Below are 21,119 nucleotides of genomic sequence, written 5' to 3' on the forward strand. Positions count from 1 at the left end.
ATGTGAGAGCCTCTTTGTGTATTTTTAGTGAGACTGTTTGAGAGGGCAGATGGGCACATTCATGATTCAGACCTTTGGGTGGTTTGGGGCTCAGCTGCCCAGGCTGATTCTGAATGACCTTGTATTTCTGATACTACGCCATGTATATCAGATTCCCCTTAATGTGTAGCCACTGGTTAAAGACCAGAAGCATAAGGAACAGTGATGTTGAAATCAACAAGAAAATAACAAAGTATATTAATTATCTATTGCAGCATAACAAATTATTCTAAACCTTAGTGGATTAAAATAAAAACACATATTATCTCACATTATGTCTATGACTCTGGACACAGCTTACCTGAGTCCTCTGGCTCAAGATGTCTCACAGGTGCAATCAAGGTGCTGAGGGGGCTGCAGTCATCTGAAGGCTCGACTGGGAAGAAATCCATTTCCAAGCTCACTCCATGGTTGCAGCCGGATTCCGCTCCTCACGGGACATTGGACTGAGAGCTTCAGATAGTTACTAGCTGTTGGCTGGAAGTTGCCCTGGAGGGTATGTGTGGAGGCTTCCTTACAACATGGCAGCCAGCTTCATCAGAGTGAGCAAGTGAGAAGAGAGAGAGAGAGGGAGAGCAAAAGAGAAGTCATAGTCCTTTACAACTTAATCTTGGAAGAAATATCCCATCACTTTCTTCATTAGAAGCAAGTCACTAGATTCAGCCCACACTCAAGAAGAAGGAACCATCTCAGAAGCTGCCTCCTACACAAGAAGCTTAAAAATGATAATTCTGCCAAATCACTCTTACATTTTCTGAGCCTAATCTCTAAATTTCATTTATCTAGTCAAAAGCCTTAGTAGTCCTTCAGGCTATCTTCAACATTCCAGAAGCCAATGTTAAAGTGAGAAAACTATAATGAGAATTAAATCCATGCTTCTTCCTTTACAGGGAATGAAGCTATCCACTGCACCAATGGGATACTTTAAAGAAATAATGGCAAGTGGCCTATTCTCCTCTTTTATGTCAACATTTAAAAATAAAACTCAAAATTACGCAGTTGAATTTTTTTAAGTTGAAATGCAGAAATTCCAAACATGAGGTTGCAAAAGCAGGTCTTGCCTATTTTCAATGCCAGTACATAATTAAATTTCCATTTGCATTTTAAAATTGTGTTTCTTGACCAAGTATGATAAACTATGTAATTCATGAATGTCTTCGTTGACAAATCATGCTTTTCTTACATAATTAATTTAAAGTAAATTGAACAGCATGCATCGCTTATTAGATGGGAAAAACATGTCTAAAAATTCTTAAATTCAATTTTTATAACACGCAAAAGTGACAGACTGGGTTTTTTCTTTTAATTCCTATAGGATGAGAAGAGGTAAGAGATTACATATTCCCAGAAGGAGGTTCCCGGTGCAAGCTTTTGGGAAACAGCTCTGTGCATCATACACCTTCCTCCCCTCTCCAGTGCATGTGACAATGGACAAATCAGACACATTGGAAAAGACCCATCATAATCTGTTTCCATGGCCCTGTGAGCTGCACAGATTTGGAAATATTAGCCCCCAGCAAGCCCACGCCTTTTAATGAGCCATGGCTAACTGGAATGACGGAATCCTTCAGCCATGTCAATGCTGCCACAGCTGGTCCAGGGAGGCAAAAGATGCCTCCTCCCCAGGACACCACCCTGTATCCAGTCACAACCACATGAGACCTAAATACAGAGTCTATTTCCCCAGCTGTTCTCAGCGCCCAGGAGAAACTCGGGCTGAGGGGAGAGCAGGGAGCATGGCATTCTAGCCAAAGTTGGGCTGTGTTGGAGGAAAGCCCAGCTGAGGCAAGAAATGGGCAGGGAAGGGGGTTAGAGGCAAGAGCTAAAAGGCAAACCTAATCAGCCCAGCAAACTTGCACTGACATTTTAAAGTGTAAAGTCATTCTGAGTTCCAGAACCAGGAACATCTCTAGATGTTGAAATGGCTTTTGCTAAATGTCAACTTGGTAAATTTGTTTTTCCTTTGGCTCATTAAAAGAGAATTAACCATTTATCTATTAATGAAAAGAAATACGACTCTCCCAGGGTCTACAAGCACCCAGCTGGAGGCTGGCCTGGTCTCTCCTACCGAGCCAATTTTGCTCTTTTTTTATATATATATTAGCAAATATTTATTTACCAAGAGGCCACAGGTACCTGAGAAAGTCCCTGACCTCAAAAAGCTTTCAGTCTGCTGTAGGGACAGACTGGGATGCAGATGATTATGACACAATGTATATGGGGCCCATTCTCCAGAAGTGCTGATCACTACACTACAAAAGCACCTTGCAGGGGACCCTGCCCAGTTGGGGATGGGGGTTTCTGGGTGATAATTAGCTATCATGGCATTGACTATTTAGCTGAGACCTCCAGGGTGAGTGGGAGGGAGCTAAAGAAAGTGAGAAGTAGTTTAAGGTAGAACTTTTTTTTTTTTTAATTGAGATATTTATTCTTACTACTCAGGTTACAGAAAAACAATATGCTTGCATTCTAATGTGCCTAGATTTTACACTTTTTTTAAACAGTTTTATTTTTTTTTGAAGTATAGTTGATTTTCAGTGTTTCTGGTGTACAAAAAAATGACTCAGTTACACATATATATGTATATATGTATATACATATATATTCTTTCTCAAATTCTTTTCTATTATAGGTACAAGATATTGAATATAGTTCCCTGTGCTATACAGTAAGCCCTTGTTGTTCATCTATTTTATATATAATAGTGTGTATCTGTTAATCCCATACTCCCAATTTATCCCTCCCCTCCCCTCCCTTTCCCCTTTGGTAACCATAATTTTGTTTTCTATGTCTACGAGTCTGTTTCTGTTTTGTAAATAAGTTCACTTGTATCATGTTTTTAGTTGCACACATAAGTGATAACGTATGAAATTTGTCTTTCTCTGTCTGACTTATTTCACTTAGGGTGATAATCTCTATGTCCATCCAACGATGTTTCTGCAACAAAGAAGCAAGAGAAGGTGGCACAGCCAGCGCCTGGCTCTGATCATAGCACGGTGCCTGTATTAATTTATTTTATCCTCAACAACCCCTGGCAACCCCTATTATCCCCAGCTTACAAATGAGGAAGCTGAGGGATGGAAATGTTAACTGACTTCCCCAAGATCCCCCAGCTAGTGAGTGGCTGAAAGTAGTTCAAAACGACTAGAGGGGTGGGAGAGGGAGAGGTGATTGGAGGCCTGGGCTGTCCAGAGATAAAAAAGCCAAAAGAGTCCAGATCATGAAGGTCCACATACATCAGGGTCGGAATTTGCAAGCATCTAAGCAACCCCTGAAGGGGTTCGAGTCGGTGATGCTAGGAGCTGCCGTGAACCCCAGAAAATCCACACCACGTGCCTTGTGCAAAATGTATGGGAGGCAAGCGAGCTTGGTGGTGGGAGACCCACCATCTGGTGAGATATGATGGGAGCCTGAGCTCAAGGAGCTGCCATGAGGAAGACAGGGACCAGGATGAATCCTGGGACCTTGGATAAGTAGCATCGACTGGACACAGTTGCTGGGATGGGAGAGGATGGGGAAAGGGAGGCACGGAGGCCAACTGCCAGGCCACTGGCTTGGGCTCTGCACAGATGGTGTGGCCACCAGAGGAATTCTCTGAGATCCTAGAGTAACAGCGATGGTGACTGGCTGTATCCCTCAACTCGTTGATGGCAGCAGGCTGGGCACTTGGAAGCTACATCTGCCTTAGAGCTAGGAATGCAGGCTCCCTCACCTTGGCACACTGTCACTCCTAAACACAGTTTGAGCATTTGAATGAAACAAAAGGACTTTTTAAAAAAGGTACAGGAGCCAGCGATGTGATTAGCAGTACCAGAGTCATCACTGACTTGCCACGTTGCTACCCATTGGCCTTATCTTACAGAACGCCCTTGAAGGTGCTCAGAGAACAGATATTCCAAGTGCTAGACTATTGCTTTGTGGATATTTCCAACTACTCTAATATTCATAAGCTGCCTAAATGTCCTGAATTAATCAGTGTTTTTTAGGTTTTGGCCCTACAGGTTGCTATAAGAAAGAGGTCAGTTGATACATCACCTATTTAAGATTAAATTTGTTTTTTGGAGATTTCTCCTCCTTCGTGGGGAAAAAAACCCTAAAAGTCACCCAGAAACAGTCATTTTTATGACTGCTGACACATCTGGGGGTTATGAAAGATGTCTGCATTCTTTCCCTTTTCTTGGCCAACACTTCACAGAGCTTGGTTTTGGACTTCTGTGCTGTGCCCATCTCTTCTTTCTAGAAGAACAGGCCAGTCTAGCTTATGTCCTGTTCTGCTGAGCTATCACCCAGGACCCACCTCTGAGGCACTTAGTTTATAAACAGTTCTGAGAAGCAAGGATTCAGAGTGGGCGAGGGCTGGTCCAAGGAGGCATTTATAGATGGCAAAATTCAGACAGCAATGTACATTCCAAAGAGGGCAGCCCTGTGGTGTGTTTTGCAGCTGGACCCAAGGAAAATATGCCTGCTCCTCTCAGCTCCAGCCCCTCCCTGATGGGGGTTGTCTCTAACTGGGCCCCCATTGTTCAGGATCTGCCAATGGGTCCACAATGAGGGAAGCAGCTAATGAGGAATTCATCTGGGCTGATTTGCAGAGAATGACCATTGATTCCTCTGGGCTTGTTAAGTCAGTATCCCCTAGACAAAATGTAATCCAAAATATTACAAGATGAACCAGCTGAAGCCCCTGTCAACAAGGGCTCTAGCCATACACTAGAAAAAGGCAAAAAACAACAGGGCAAGAGGCAGTCCATTTGTCATGCCATCTGCCACCTCAATTGCTCCATCTTGTTTTATGTCTCACCTCCTCAGCTCTTACTCACACGGAGACACTGAGAAGGGGGCTTTGACTTACTGCTGTCAAAAGCATTAGTGAAGTATTTCTCCCTTTCTTCCCTCCTCCCTCTCTTCCCCTGCTAGAAAAGTAGCACGGATGCGGCAGGCAGTCTTTTCAGACTAAGGAAGCATTGTCACCATTTTTATGTTTGCTTGTTTGTGGTATTTATTTATTAACTTGTGCCCAAGCCCCTGCCACATAGAATTTGAGGTGGCTACAAGAAAACCATAAAACAGAAACTGTTAAGTGAAGTGTATCAGAACCACAGAAACATAAATTGGATTAGGAGGCACCAGCTTCCGGTTCAAGATGGCAGCCTGAAATTCATCCACCCAACATCTTCTGTCCCTCCCAAGAATCTCTGAAATACAAATGTAGAAGGACAGAAATGAACATGCCTACATAGTAGCTATGTCACATGGGGACTGTAATGAGTTAGACTTGAACCCATGTTGGTATTGCCCTAAAGCCTTTGAGGCTTCCACCATGCCTAGGGCCCAATGTACAGGAGGAGAAAATTAATTGGCTCAAAAAAGATAAAGCCTATAAACATATCCACAGGGAATGGTGCCTGTTGGCACTGAGTCAATCCACGAGCAACACTGCAAGTAACTCAGCTAACATTTATGTCAGTGGAAGGGGAGTGTCGTCTCTATGCAAATTGAAACAGGCATCATTAAACCAGACCACTGTGCTCAACCGAACATGACGCATAAATTCCACAAGGAGACCCAAAGTCAAGCCAACACTGAGAATTTTTCCTAAGAGGTCCAACGACCAAGATTTTCCCTGGAGATGTTGAAAGAGAGCAGCTTGTGAACAACCAGAAAAACAATATCAAGCAACCCACAGCAGTCAAAGAGGAGGGATGGAAATCAAAGGCCAAGCCAGGCCATTCCACATACTAGACTATCTTCAGGCTAACTAGACTGACCCAGATTCCTCACGTCTAAGGTCCAGTTTTCTCATCTGTAAATGGCAATGATAACATTACCCACTCCACAGGGATATTGCGGGGCTCAATCAAATAATGTGCACAATGGCTTAGAACAGCATACACCATGTTGGAAATATTCTATAAGCAGCTTTATCATTATTATTCTTAATATAAAATATTTACAAATTTTATTTTAATTATAATAAATAACAATTAAAGTGCCATAGATACAAAAAAATAAGTGTTTGTTTGTTTGTTTGAGCCTTGGGCTCTGTGATCTTGCAAGGTCCTGCTGATGTACTATGCCTTCGCCTACTCAGTATATCCCAACCAGGTTCCAGACCCAAGTTCTGGCCAGAGCTGGTTGTCAGTCCCTAAGTATTTTTAGATCCTGGCTGAGTGGCTTCTCTCCTTTTTCAAAAGGGCTGGATGACAGCTTGCCACTAAGAATAGCAGTTCTCCAGTTTAATCAACAAGTCTCCTGGCTTCATAACTGTGCTGGCACTCATGGGAGATCAACTGGCCACGTTCACTTGTAGATCCTGAGCTGCCCATGCAAACACTGGCCAGACCTGCTGCCCTCCCTACACCCTGCTCCCCAAGGGCCTGTCAGGACATGCAAACGAGGTGTAGAAACATCTCTTCTCCCTTGAGACAGAGAAAGAGGGAGAAGTCTGGACCCAGAATCTTTGGCATCTCTTCTGAGATGCTTGAATCTGCAACTAAAGGGATTGTAGTACATAGAAAATTCAGGCTCAAAACTCATCTTCAAACTCAGGAATTGGAGGTAGGTCTTCCTTAAGAAGGGCTATGGTCTGAATGTTTGTGTCCTCCCAAATTTACATGTTGAAACTCTGAAGCCCAATATGATGGTATTAGGTGGTGGGACATTTAGGTGGCGATTAGATCATGAGGGTGGAGCCCTCACAAATAGGATTGGTGCCCTTATAAAAGAGACCCAACAGAACTCCCTAGCTCCCTTCCACCACTTGAGGATATAGCATGAAGTTGGCAGTCTGCAACCCAGAAAATGTCCTTCACCAGAGCAAGTCCTTCACCAGAACGCTACCATGCTGGCACCCTGACCTTGAACTTCCAGCCTGCAGAACTCTGAGAAATAACTTTCTATTATTTATAAGCTACCTGGTCTATGATATTTTTTATAGCAGCTGGAATGGACCAAAACAGGAGGGTGACTGGGGATTTTATTCAGATAGCCAAGGTCAATTGTTATGAAGTAATCCTCACTCACACAGACGTTATTACCTCCATTTTACAGGGAAGGCACTGGGGTTCACAGAGATTGTCACCTGCTCAGAGTCACAGAGCTGGTCAGTCAAAGGGCAGGATTGAACCAAGGTGTTCTGATCCACGTCCATGCTCTTTTCAATACTCTAAGATGTCTGGGATCTATTGCAATCACAAAGCCACTTCTGGATGAGCACAGCAGCTCACCACTAAGTCATTCCCACCCAATGCCACTTTCTACCTTGCCCCCTACTTTCCTGTCATTCATCTCATGGACCCAAGGCCAGACCCCAGTCACTAGCCCTAGTACACCTAGGGGCTCACCATAGACCCTTTAGCTATTCCCGTGTGGTCGGTGCCTCCCAAAAACTAAGAGCATGCCCGTTACCAGACCAGGTGACAAGAAGAAGCAATCCCACCTCAAAATGAAGCTCCACAGTTTGACACGTGGATCAAGAACTCAACTATTCACGCCTTTTAATCCAACAAGTCTGCTTCTGGGAACACAGGAAAAGAGAACATGAAGAAAAGATTCAAGACTGTCTTCCAAACAGCAAAGGATTGAAACCACCTAGGAACAGGGGAGTCGTGTAGCAAATTTTTGCATATGCACTAGCTACAGTGATATGGTAAGTATTTAAAAACTACGTTAAAGAATACTTATGATGTAGAAAATACATATGATATGTTTACAAGTTGCATGTAAAAGTGTGCATAAGGTAGGATCTCAGTTACTTATGCTAAATATATGAATATGACTATGAAATATGTTCATTCATTAATTCAGCAAATATTTATCACCAACTATGTGCCTAACTGTTCCCAACTGCTCAGTGTTCTCAGTTTATCAGATTTCATTGTTTATATTAGGTACGATACTTTTTAATGTATCCAAACTTCACTGATAACATTAGTCAATCCCATTTACTTTGATAGTAACCTATCAAAGGATGAAAATGCACACACAGAAAGAATGCTCTTCCTTATTTTCTGCTGAATTCCCACAAATCCTTCCTGATTCCCTTGAAATATTATCTTTGTGACAATTTCTTCACATTCTCCTGATTTCCCCACCACCATCACTGCACCCTCCCAGGCTATATTAATTGCTACCTCCTCTATGTTTCGATAGAACTTTCTAGAAACCAATATCATACAACTTACCACATGATTTTCTTATTTTTTTTGTCTGTCTTCCCTGCTGGAACAAATGCTAATTATTTTATATCCCCAGTTTCTAGCACAGGTTGCTAAAAATCTTACATATGGGATCCCACTCTCTCCTCCTATGTCTATGGCAGACATGACTAATTATCCATGGCTTTCTTTCCCACTAAGCCTAGGTGGAAATTCAGAATGCTTTTCAACACCATGCAATCAATGATTAGGGTTGGCACAGGAGATGAAGCCTAATTGCCAATCAGACTTAACATACTGGCTGGAGCCAGGTAGCTGCACCATAAAATTTTGTTGATTGAATAAGTGAAATGAAAAAATTTCATTAGTGAAATGAAAACATATCATTAGGTTTCTGGAAATAAGAATAGTAAATTAATTAAGTAATACAAATGCCCAACTATGAAAACTAGGACAGGTATCTAAACAACCAATTGGCAAATTCAGACATGGAACAGGAAGATCTTCATGAAATTCACCCAAACTGGCTCAGCCACAATGATGTCACTGAAGTTAGGTCAGACATGTTGCTAAAACCAATTTGGCTCATCAACAGTGGTGAGTCATTATGGAGTGATAGCTATTATGTCAATATAGGTTGGCAAGAAGCAGCTGTGCTATAATTTTGGCATGTAAGATCTCACTAGGATCTTACAGTTCACAAATGAGTATAGGTAGATGCATTTACACAGAATGGAAAGCTTCTCTAAACACTCTTAAATAAAATAGCAACAGCACATTCTTGGGAAAAGCCACAAGAACACATCAACTTAATGTTGACTAACAGGCTACATATTTTTTATTTCTGAAGTAATAAAGTGACTGAAAACTTATTGATAGAGCTCTCCCACTTGGTAAGAATACTAACAAAATCTAAATTTAAAAAGATTTTAGTTCTGACAGAGGCATTAAAAAAAAAAAAGTACCAGAGCCTTCTATGCCAATTTATTCCTTTCCATGTTTCCATAGGTTGCTCAGACAATAAGCAGCATCATATTGCAATATTAGCCCCAAATTCATCTTCCAGAGCATCCAGCTGGGGCTGTACATTAGAATCATGTGGAAGGTTTTAAAAAAAAATACTCATGCCCAGATCCCACCTGCAGAAATTCATTTCCTTTAGTCCAAGAGGACCCATACATGATATTTTTAATAGATCCCCAGACCTGAGAACCACAAGTCTAACCTGTACAACTATTCCTCAGTATTTGCCAAAGACTGGACCCTAGAAAGCATGTCTGAACTGGAACGTCAAGAGCAAAATTTAATTGTTCTAAGACTACACGGTCCCATACAATAGCCACTAGCCATATGTAGCAGTTAAGCCCTTGAAATATGGCCAATGCTATTGAGGAGTTAAATTTTTTTACTCTATTTTACTAAATCTAAATTTAAAGACTGATACTCAATTTAATTATCAGAAAAGCCTTTTGAAACATCTTGGGTGTGTGAATCTACTTTTTCAACTGTAAATTTTGTGAACTCTAAATATAGATCAAGTGTTTCTGGTAAAGTTAATGTCTGAATTGAGATGTGCTGGACGTATAAAATACATACTGAATTTTTCAGACTGCATACAAAAAAAAGAATATAAATATCTCAATAATTTTTATATTGACTACATGTTTAAAGTGATAATATTTTTGACATATTGGGTTAAATAAAATATATTAGCAAAATTAATTTCACTTGTTTCTTTTTACTTTTTTAACATAGCTACTAGAAAATTTTAGATTACCTATCTGTGTTCCAGGGAAAATTAACAACTCACAGCCAAACATAACAAAAGACACGTAGAAACAAAGCATTATGTGAATATCAGCAGACACAATAATAGCTGAATCAGACTCACAAATATTTCAGACATTAGAATTTCAGACAGAGTATAAATTTTATATTTAAAGGAATAAAAGAGAAATTTGAAACACAAACAAGAAGTAAAAGACTTTTTAAAAGACCAAGCAAAATTGAAAAAAAGAACTTTTAGAAATGAAAACCATGGCAATTGAAATTAAAACCTCAACAGAAAAGGAGACACAGCCAAATGGAAAATTAGAGAATGGAAAGACAGATACAAATAAACTATCTAAAATGCAACACTGAGAGACATGTTTGGAAATTGTGAACCTAACATTAAGTGACATGGCAGATAGAGCAAGAAGTTTAACAAATATTTACATCAGAGAAAATGGGGTAAAAGCAATATTTCACAAGAAAATAATGGGTCGGAATTTTCCACACTTGTTTAAAGACGTTAAACTTCAGACACAGGAATTGCAACAAGTCTCAAGCAGGATAACCTTTACAAAACATAAAGGGATGGCCGAAAAACAAAAGAAAAAGAAGACCTACTAAAAGCAGCCATAAAATGAAAATACAACTTATCGAAATTTGTGGGATACAGCAAAAGTAGTGTTTACAGGGAAATTTATAGCATTTAACACATATATAAGAAGACATTTCCAGTAATTAACAGCAAAGTAAAAGAAATTTTTCTAAACTATCAATGATGCAATGATGCTAGAAGAATAACTGAATTATATTTGCCATTCCCTCTATAAAAACTAATACTGCAAAATCATTGTCACAGGAACAGGTGATCAAAGACCTGGCTGCCAAAAATGTAGGAGAAATTATTGTAGAGACTTATCAGATAGCTGACTAATACCAATATTAAGTTATCATAATATACATGGTATTTTTCAGTTTTTTAAAGTTTGTATTATGTTGTGATTTCCAAAAAACAATGAATTTCTTACCTTAAAAAATTACATATATTTCTATTGGTCAGTCACTGTTCTCTAAAAGATTCGGGTATCAAAAAGAACACAGAAGTAAATTACTTTAAAAGCAAACAACCCATCCTAATTTCAGTTTTTCACTAATCTGGAATTTTCTTGAGTCAGTAAGTGCTTACTGTGTCATCGCATGCTAGCACTCAACTAGGTGCTCCACAATGGAACTACGTAAAGCAGGATATGCCCACCAGCAAAAATCAAAACTTAGTAGGAACCAAAACTCAGAAACAACATGGTTTCAGATGCATATTTCATTCCAGGCTCCCAAAAACCCTGTGAGATTTTATAATTACTGGTGAGGACACTGAAACACAAAGTATCCTGCTCAGGATCACACAGCTAGTACGGAGAGGCAACAACACTTAGACCCAGGTCTTCCAAACCCAAAATCAGAACTCTTCCCACTTCACCACACGGCTTCTCCAGCATAAATCGTATGAGTTAGGAATACATTGTACGTGGCTCTTACTTAACTACAAGCCTCTTCCCTAAACAACTCAGCCCAGTTCAGCACTTAAGAGCCTCAGAAAACTCTGCAGTCAGCTTCCCTCTACACCTCTGAAAGCTCACACCATGGCCGAGAGCCTGTGGGGTGACTGGGCCCCAGGGAAACCTGTATCACGTGGGGGTGGGTCTCCACACTGTGTGTTTGTCTGGGTCTCACATGGAGCAGAGCCTGTGAGAAATGCTTAAGGAGTTGCCTTTCTAGGCCCCTGGGGACCAGAGAGCGTCATCGTCTGATTCCTAAACTCCAATAAAAATAAAACCAGAGAACAGCGTTCTGGACATCGCTAACAAAGCTGTTTCAAAACAGAACATTGAACGTGATGGGGTGTTGTAACCCATCCATCAGTAGGTCCTTTCTGAGAGTCCTTGGGGAAGCCAGGTCTGGATTAAGCCCTCTGGAGCCAGCAGTAATGAAAGGTCCAATGTTCCAAACTCAAAACATTCAGTTTTCTAGGAGACTTCCCAGGCAAGCTGAGATGGTAAAATGCAGTTTGCAGTCATTCCTTTTGGTACAGACCGTGGGAACTCAGGTGCTATGGGTGTCACCTCTAAGTTCAAGTCAGAGCCATAGGAGCAAGAAGGAGCCTTGGAGAATGTTCAGCATCAGCTGCGGGGCAGCCGGCAGAGGGAGCAGGTTCTGGACTGTTTCACTAGACCCTCTCCTGCTTCCTCCATCCTCAAGGTGAACTCAAACTAAACCTGAGCCCTGGCAGGGGATGCACCAGCTGCACATGTCCTGGTGACAAAGTTTGTGATTTCCTTTTTCAGGACACCAATGGACTTGGGACTTCCTGGATCTCTTTCTGTCCAGGGGTTTACAAAAGGGTGATGGCTTTCTTGGTAGCATGAATAAAGACGTCACTTCTAAAATACTGTACTAACTGACAGGATTTCCCTGGTGGCACAGTGGTTAAGAATCCGCCTGCCAATGCAAGGGACACGGGTTCGAGCCCTGGTCTGGGAAGATCCCACATGCCGCAGAGTAACTAAGCCCGTGCACCACAACTACTGAGCCTGCGCTCTAGAGCCCGCGAGCCACAACTACTGAGCCCGCGTGCCACAACTACTGAAGCCCGTGCGCCTAGAGCCCGTGCTCCACAACAAGAGAGGCCACCACAATGAGAAGCCTGCGCACCACAACGAAGAGTAGCCCCTGCTCGCCACAACTAGAGAAATCCCACGCCCAGCAACGAAGACCCAACACAGCCAAAAATAAATAAATAAATACATACATTTTTTAAAAATAAATAAAATAAAATAAAATACTGTACTAACTGAGTCCACAGGAGTAACACAACAATGTGCAAGTATAAGTGAGAAGACCCGTGGGTGTACACCCATATCTGTGGGTGTGACTGTGCATGTGGGTGCTCATATTGATGGAAACCCTGAGGGTAAAAATACATTTCTTTGTGGGGAAGGGCAGGGTGGGCATTGCCGTTAACTGAACACCTACTACTTGCCAAGCACAGTGCTGGGAATATTCAGTGAGATCATTTACGTGAAAGCACTTGGTAAGGGAAAATCCTTCCACAAGTATGAGGAGCTGTATTATTTTACTATATTCTGATGATCAATTTGAAAAAGTGGTAAAGTATGGAAAAGAAAAATGAAAGTGTGGGAAAGGAATTCAGATTATAGGATTTGAAAAGAATGCTTTAGACATAAAATTGAGAGGATCTACAAAGGGCTTCTTTCTGCCATGGAGAGAGTGGGGCGCCATTTCCCTAAACACTCTCCACCCGGCTCCCTGTGGCTGGGTTCCAACATCATGTCTATGTGATTGCTCTCATACCCCTACTTCAAACACAGAGACCAAGGGAGTTCCACACCGAGGTCCTGGAACCAAGGGCATGATGGAAGAGAGGACTGATATGGCTTCACAGTAGAAAATATCAAAAAAATAAAAATAAATATATATATACACATTTGGTCATGGGATTTAGCAGATGTTCTTCTCAACGTGAACCAAGAGCAAACAAGAAAGTGACCATACTAGTTTCCTACTGCTGCTTCAACAAATTACCACAAATTCAGTGAATTAAAACAATACAAATGCAGAAGTCAGAAGTCTAAAATCAAGGTGGTAGAAGGGCTGCATACCCTTCAGAGGCTTCAGGGCTGAGTCCACTCTCTTGCATTTTCCAGCATCTAGAGGCCACGTGCATTCCTTGGCCTGTGACCCCTTCCTCCAGCTTTTCAAAGCCAGTAGCATAACGTCTTCCAGCCTCCTTCTGCTTCCATTGTCACATTACCTTTTTCTTTGTGATAGGGACTCTTATGATGACATTGGGCTCACTTGGATAATCCGGGATAATCTCCCCATTTCAAGATTCTTAATTTAATCACATCCGCGAAGTCCCTTTTACCATGTGAGGTAATATGTTCACAGGTTCCACGTATTAGGACATAGACATCTTTAGAGGGCCGTTATTCTGCCCACCACAGTGACTATCATCTTAGGATACATCAATAAAGGTATTATGCTCAGGAGGAAGAAGGTGATAAATCCACTCCTCTCCATCCTAGAGTCTGTGCTCACTCCTAAGCACTACATATTAAAAGGGACAGAGACCACCTATTATACTGGAAACAGTGTTATTTCACTGTAATATTAAACAGTGGAAAGAGTATGAGAAACAGTCTTCCTATGCACAATTGGAAACAGTATAAATTGCTATAAAACTTTTTGGAGGGCAATCTGGCAACTTACAGAGAACATTTTCCAAATGTTCATGTCTATTGATCCAGAAATTTTATTTCTACAAATGTATCCTAAGGAAGTAATGATGAATACAAGTAAAGATTTACCTACAAGGATATTCATCAAAGTACTTCCAAAGTAATAGGAAAAAAATTAATTGGAGAAAAAAATTAATTCTCTAATTCTCAAGATTTAAATAAACTATGATACATTTGTTAAAAAAAATAAAACCTACTCAGCCATTTATAATAACGTTGTAGAGGAATGTTAAACACTATAAAGAGAGGTTTTCAAGAAATGACACAGCAGATTATAAATCACTCTGTACAGTATGTTTCATATTTGTAAAATAACAATTGTTATCAGTCAAAATCCCTACTGGAAACAGACGGCACATTCAAATAGGACACTTACAGGAGAATTTATGGATGAAGGGGTGGGAGAATGGAACCATGAGGATAGCCAGAGCTAGTAGCAGAAAGTCAAGGGCAGAAGCAATTCTGTAAGCTGCCCTGGAAGGGGCAGTGAACTGCTGAAGGACACACAAGCCCCAGACAACTTCCTGGGAGGAAACAGAGACATAAGCACCTTGACCTCTCTCCTCTGCAAGATCTACGACCAGAGCACCCCATTGTCCAAACCCACCTGGAGTTGGCGGGCACAGAAGATCTGCTGCAGGTGTGGTCCACTGAAGGCCAGCCTCCCAGGCAACGAGAAGAGAAGGGAAAGGAGGCAAAGGTCCAGCACAGCCATGCGTGTGCTCATCTACATACTTGAAAAGAAAAATGAAGGAATGGTCACCCAAAATGTCAACAACAGCCATCTCTTGGCAGCTGGATCGCTGGTGAGTTTTCATTTTCTTCTTCTTGCTTTTCTAAATATTCTACAATGGACATACATTGCCTTAGGCTTCATACATGAAAGCAACCCGAGACGAAAGAAATTCATGAGCCATCTAGGGTATCTTCATAGTGCAACAGTGAGGAAAACCCAAACTGGCTCTACTAGGAAAGGCGGGGGATGCGTTTTGGTATGTAAGAGAGACGTCTTAGCTATTTTCAAAAATTTGGAAACTCTTCTATGGAGGAGGGATTAGATTTGGTCTGCAGTCAGTCCAGGACCAGAAAGTAAAATGACAGGCAGGCAGAATTCAAATCTGAAGAATCAGATGGGGCTTTGGACTAGATAAACTTTCATGTATCTTCTAGGAAAAAAAAGTTAATTATTATTAATTAATGATGATTATTATAACTTCCTTTCTTTAATATTGCTTGCTCTGGTTTTAAGGGCGGAGTAAGCTAGGGAGATGTGGTGAAATGAATTCTTGTTGGAACCCTCCTACGCTGTTGGTAGGAATGTAAATTGGTGCAGCCACTATGGAGAACAGTATGGAGGTTCCTTAAAAAACTAAAAATAGAGTGATCCTGCAATCCCACTCCTGGGCATATATCCAGAGAAAACGCTAATTTGAAAAGATACATGCACCCCAGTGTTCATTGTGGCAAGACATGGAAGCAACCTAAATGTCCATTAACAGAGGAATGGATAAAGAAGATGTGGTATATATATACAATGGGATATTACTCAGCCATTAAAAAGAATAAAGCATTTGCAACAACATGGATGGACCTGGAGATTAGCATACTAAGTGAAGTAAGTCAGACAGAGAAAGACAAATATCATGTGATATCACTTATATGTGGAATCTAAAAAAATGATACAAATAAACTTATTTACAAAACAGAAATAGACTGACAGACAGAAAATAAACTTATGGTTACCAAAGGGAAAAGGGAAAGGAGAGGGATAAATTAGGAATTTGATTCTAACAGATACACACTACTATATATAAAATAGATAAACAACAAGACCTACTGTATAGCATAGGGAACTATATTCAATATCTTATAATAACCTATAAAGGAAAAGAATACAAAAAAGAATTTATATGTATATATATTGTATGTATATATGATATATAATATATATAACATGTATATGTAACTGAATCACTTTGCTATATACCTGAAACATTATAAATCAATTATATTTCAATTTAAAAAGAAGAGAGAGAAATGAATTCTTGTCATCTGAGATGTTTAGTTCCAAGAGGTCTCTGATGAGGACTGTATCAATAAAGGCAACTCAAGTTTCAAATAACAGAAAACACCACTAACATTGGCATAAACAAATAGCACAGACTTCAGGCTTGGTTGGATCCAGGCACACAAATGACTCATGGGGATCCAATCTCTCCCTATCTCTTGGGTGATTCCTTTATCAGGTTCTCCCTCATGACAAGATGGATGTCAACAGGCTCACATCCTCACAAGTGCAGTGGAAAAGACAATACTTGCCTGTAAGTTGCTCAACCTAAAGTCCCAAGATAAGCTTTATTGGGACTTGATTGGTTAACGGGTTAACTACCCATTCCTGAATCATTTACTATAGCCAAGAGGATGCCACTTTGTCACCACCTCTGGCTCTTTCTGTAGGAAGAAAATATGGAGCTGGGGATTAGAAACAGACTCATTCTAAGTTCTGAGTTTTTTTCCTCTATATGGGAATTTGATTCAACCATGTTTCAGCTTATAGATTTTTTTTCTTCAAATGAGATAAAAAGCAGAGCTACTCTAACTGGAATAATGCAGAGGAGTGGGTTCCCTAGGAAGAACTCCCAGGTGGTTGAAGCCACCAAGGACAAAAGGAGAAGCTTCAGGAACCCCCTCTCTGTGGACTCTAAGCAAAACCCTCTATTTCCCCAGCCTGTAGACCAGGCTTTCCTGAAGTGCAATTCACTTGATATTAATTGGTGCCTCTGCCCCACCAAAAAAGATGATGGTTCCCTGGTTCAATTAAGTTGGAGAAGTTTTCAGTTCAACAAAGTCAAAGACAACTTACTCTTGACTATAGGATATTTCAGAGCCTCAAGTATTCAAATGTGTGTTGTGAATCTCCAGAAGAAAACACGACAGGCAGAATTTCCCAAACCTATTTGATCATTAACCTTTTGGAGTATCTCTTGGGACTAGTATTCCACGTAACAAACTCAGAGGCATGCTGTTCTGGATGAAGTCGCTCATTTTCTGACTCAGCCCCACCTTGCCCTGCCCATCATTTCAGCTGAGATCACAAAACAGTAAAAGGTTACTGAGGAAGGCTGGTTTTGTCCCTCCATCACCTCTCTGGAATGTTTAGAAATGAATATAATAACACAGAGATAAAACCCATCAAATCCCTGGTTTCTCAAAATAAGTCTTTTCTCCATCCAACCCGTTACATAGTCCCTGGAATCAAATTGCAAAAGCCCTGCACTAACTCCAGCTCTGGGGGGAAAAAGAGACCACTCGCTGGTGGGCTACACTGAGAGCACTTATGGCCTCTGTGGGAACTCACATTCACCTCTGGCAAAACTCTGTCTGCAGCTGCAGAAGATCAAGTCAGGCTCACATCTGTTCCCCAGACACCCGACACCCCACCCCAGCTTCCCCATCCAACAAAGACTGGCCAGGTTTTCACAGTTAATTCCTCCAGGGCCCCTGGCCCATCTCCTCCCTTCTTGCTCCTATGAATTCTCAGAGATCAAAGCAGCAAGTTAGCCAAAGCTTTGTTTGCTCTGCATTCAGAGAACACCTTAAATTCCCAGCTTGAAAGAAGGCTGAAAGAAGGTCAAACATACCCCATTGTTGAAACACTTTCAAAAAGCAAGACACAACCAAAGTATTAGCAGAGGAACCTTGATTTCTCTGGGCTTCCGGGTCCTGGGAAGGGAGGGACTTCCCCTGCAAATTTAATATAAGAATCTGATGGGAAGGCAGCCAGAATTTTCCTTGGAGGTCACTCTGAGTTGACTCAGGCAGTACACTGATTCTGAGATGAAATTTGGGAGCTACTGCCACAACCCAAAGGGTCAGCCCTCAGATTAAAATGAGGTCTAAAATGTCGATTCTGGATTCCCCTTCTAATCCATTCAACCCCATGTTCTAGACTGTTCCTCCTCCCCCTGGCTTTTGTTCACAAACTTATGTGACTTTTTAGAACTGAAAAGTCATCTAGTCTGTAGATGTTCAAACTTCTTGGCAGCAGAAAACAGTTTTCCAAACAAAATTTTAAGAGAGACCTCAATATAAAGCAGAGTTGGGGGTCCTGGGGAGGGTGGGTTGGGGAAAGCCTGGACTTCCACCCACTCAGCCACCCCTCCACCATTGTGGCTTTGGGCTCCCACAGTTGGAAAAGTCCCTGATGGGTCCAACCCCTTCAGTTTACACAAACGCTGAAGACCAGAGATGGAAAGGGAGCTGCTTCAGTCTCATATCTCACATCTTTGTCCTCACTGAGAGCTTGTGCCTTTGCTCTGCATGTTGAAAAAGTCCCCAAAGTGGTCAGTCCTACTTTCAAAACTCCCTTTTTCTGTTCCCATCTCTACCTCCCCTACTGGGAAACACCTGGGACACCCCTGCACCATCCGCCCTGCCTACTCCCATCCCCCAGGCTCTTTAGTTGTGAGATCCTGTTTCCTAAACTCAGTTAATCATTAGAGTCACCTGGGAGCTTGTTAAAAACATGGATTCCTGGGCCCAGCACTAGACCTAGTGAATCAGAATTTCCAAGGGTGGGTCCAAGAATCTGTGATTTAAATAAGAACCCCAGGTGATTTTGATGACTGGCTAGCTTTGGAGAGCACTGTATTTGATGAAGTTGTGTTCCTTCTTCATATCCACCACCAAAGTTTAGGAATTCTTACATGAAATCCCAGCCAGCCCCTTGTTGCTGGTAGGATATGATTTCATATGACTTTCTCTGGACATCCTTTTCAAATAATGGGAGAGAAAAGTCTCTACAAGTCCTTTCACTCCAGTATTCTGAAAATATAACCATAGACTTGTGCAAATATTTATCTGTGAGGATGCAAGTGGCTGTACTAATAAAGCAGAAATGTTCAACTCTGAGGTGATTGAGTCAATGTCGGTATATATATATATATATATATATATATATATATATATATATATATATATATATATTATACATTTACAGAGAAATAATGTTTAGAAGATTAATAACAAATATGTTTACAATATATGTGCATAAACACAGCATGTTACAAGAACAAATGTACAGTAGGATTCCATTTCTTCATATGCATAAAAAACTGGAGGTTATAAACAAGAAAATGTTAATATTTTCTCTATAATGGTGGTGGAATTAATGGCAACATTTCTTACTTTTAATCTTCCAAAATTTCTATAGAGAACCTGAATTTTGGAATCTACAAAAAACCAAAAGTTACGTTAAAATGATCTTTGGGGGGGAGAGAAAAGCAATAGATGGGATCAAAATGATGATTTAAGACATTAACTACTTACACTGTTCCCAGATCTCTAAAAATAATAAAGAATAGTTTTGTGAGTTTTGTTGTTGTTTTTAGAATAAATTCATAAAAGTGCTGAAAAACAAGAAGGCACATAATCTATAGACTAGATACAGTAAGAAATTCCTGAAATATAGAAAGCAAATGAGATCCCTAGAGACTTAAGGAAAAGTAACCATGTGAAGTATAAGGATTAAAATCTCTTACTATATAGGAAAAAGGTAGATTTTTTTTAATATGAGGGAAAAGTTAAGACATTTGAAGAATCTATCAAAGAGGTCTAACTTCACTGGGAGGAGAAAAGAGAGAAAAGGAGAAAAGGAAAAAATCAGACAAGTAATAGAAAACATGCTCAGTGGAAAAAAGGTGTGAGCATTTAGATTAAAATAGCCCACTGAGTAAAACAGAGTAAATAATATAATACCAAAAAATAAAAAAAAAAGTAATCTCTTTCAAAGTGAGGCACTGGGCTAAGTGATTTACATGCAATATATATTTTAATCCTCATAGTAAACCTGAGTTTGGAACCATCATTTTCCCCATGCTACAGATGAGGCAACTGATTAGAGAAATACTAAAAACCTTTGCCCAAGTTCATACAACTAGCATTAATGGAGCTATGTGCTTGATGAAATTTTAGTACACCTAAGATCCAAAAAAAATTCCTTAAAATGTTCATAAAGAAAAGTATCTCAATAAGATAAAGAAACAAGAAACAGACTGACATAAAACTCTTCTTCAACAACATTGGATTTTGGAAGACAAGAAGACCAAATGCACAGAGAAAATTATTTTGAATCTTGAAGTCTATATCCAGCAAAACAAATAACCATAAAATAAAGACATTTTTAGCCATTAAAGACTCAGATGAATAGTTGCTATGCAAGTGTAATTGTTTTTTGGTCCCAAAGGCAAACATTTTCAAGCCTAATTCCAATCAAATCTAAGAAACTGTCAAAACCTTTTGTTGAACCAAAATGGAATTTTACTATATTCAATACTTTAAAAACAAATAGAAACTTAACTGAAGAAAAAAAAGAAAAAACGCAAACAAAAAAACCCTCAGAATATTTGCATTGACTCCCACTGGAAAAAAAAAAAAAGATTCCCACTGAAGTACTAGATGGAAAGATGAAAAATTAATTAAGAAACAGAAAGATGTGCAATTTAAGAAATAATGTTTAACAAATAAATGAATAAAGGTTTTAATTTAACCTAAAAAAATACTGAAGCATAATGGAAGAACAAAAAGAAGAGGAAGAAGAAGGAGAAGAAATAGTAAACTCCCTTGGTAATAAAAACATGGGAGGAGAGTGATTAGGAAGAAAAATAAGAAAATTTAAAAATATTAATAAATAAATGACAATGAAGACACATATCAAAACTCATGACGTATAACTAAGGCAGCTGATAGAGGAAAATATATAGCTCTGTGTGTGTATGTGTGTGTGCGTTTGCATAAAACTCATTCATATCTATGCACACAATTTAAAATTAATAAGGAG

General features: G+C 40.1%; 1 long non-coding RNA gene across 1 annotated transcript in view; it reads right to left on the reverse strand.

Moving 5' to 3' along the window:
• The window catches only part of LOC309627203, a 159,018-nt gene that overhangs the window by 97,005 nt on the left and 40,894 nt on the right, over nucleotides 1-21,119 (reverse strand). The window contains exons 2-4 of the long non-coding RNA XR_014243588.1: nucleotides 14,889-15,015; nucleotides 7,478-7,555; nucleotides 341-571 (exon numbers count right to left, since the gene is read on the reverse strand). This is a non-coding gene — a long non-coding RNA (uncharacterized lncRNA). The remainder of the gene's footprint in view (nucleotides 1-340; nucleotides 572-7,477; nucleotides 7,556-14,888; nucleotides 15,016-21,119) is intronic.

The sequence above is a fragment of the Balaenoptera borealis genome, assembly GCF_965194805.1.
Source record: "Balaenoptera borealis genome assembly, chromosome: 3".
Lineage (NCBI taxonomy): Eukaryota > Metazoa > Chordata > Mammalia > Artiodactyla > Balaenopteridae > Balaenoptera > Balaenoptera borealis.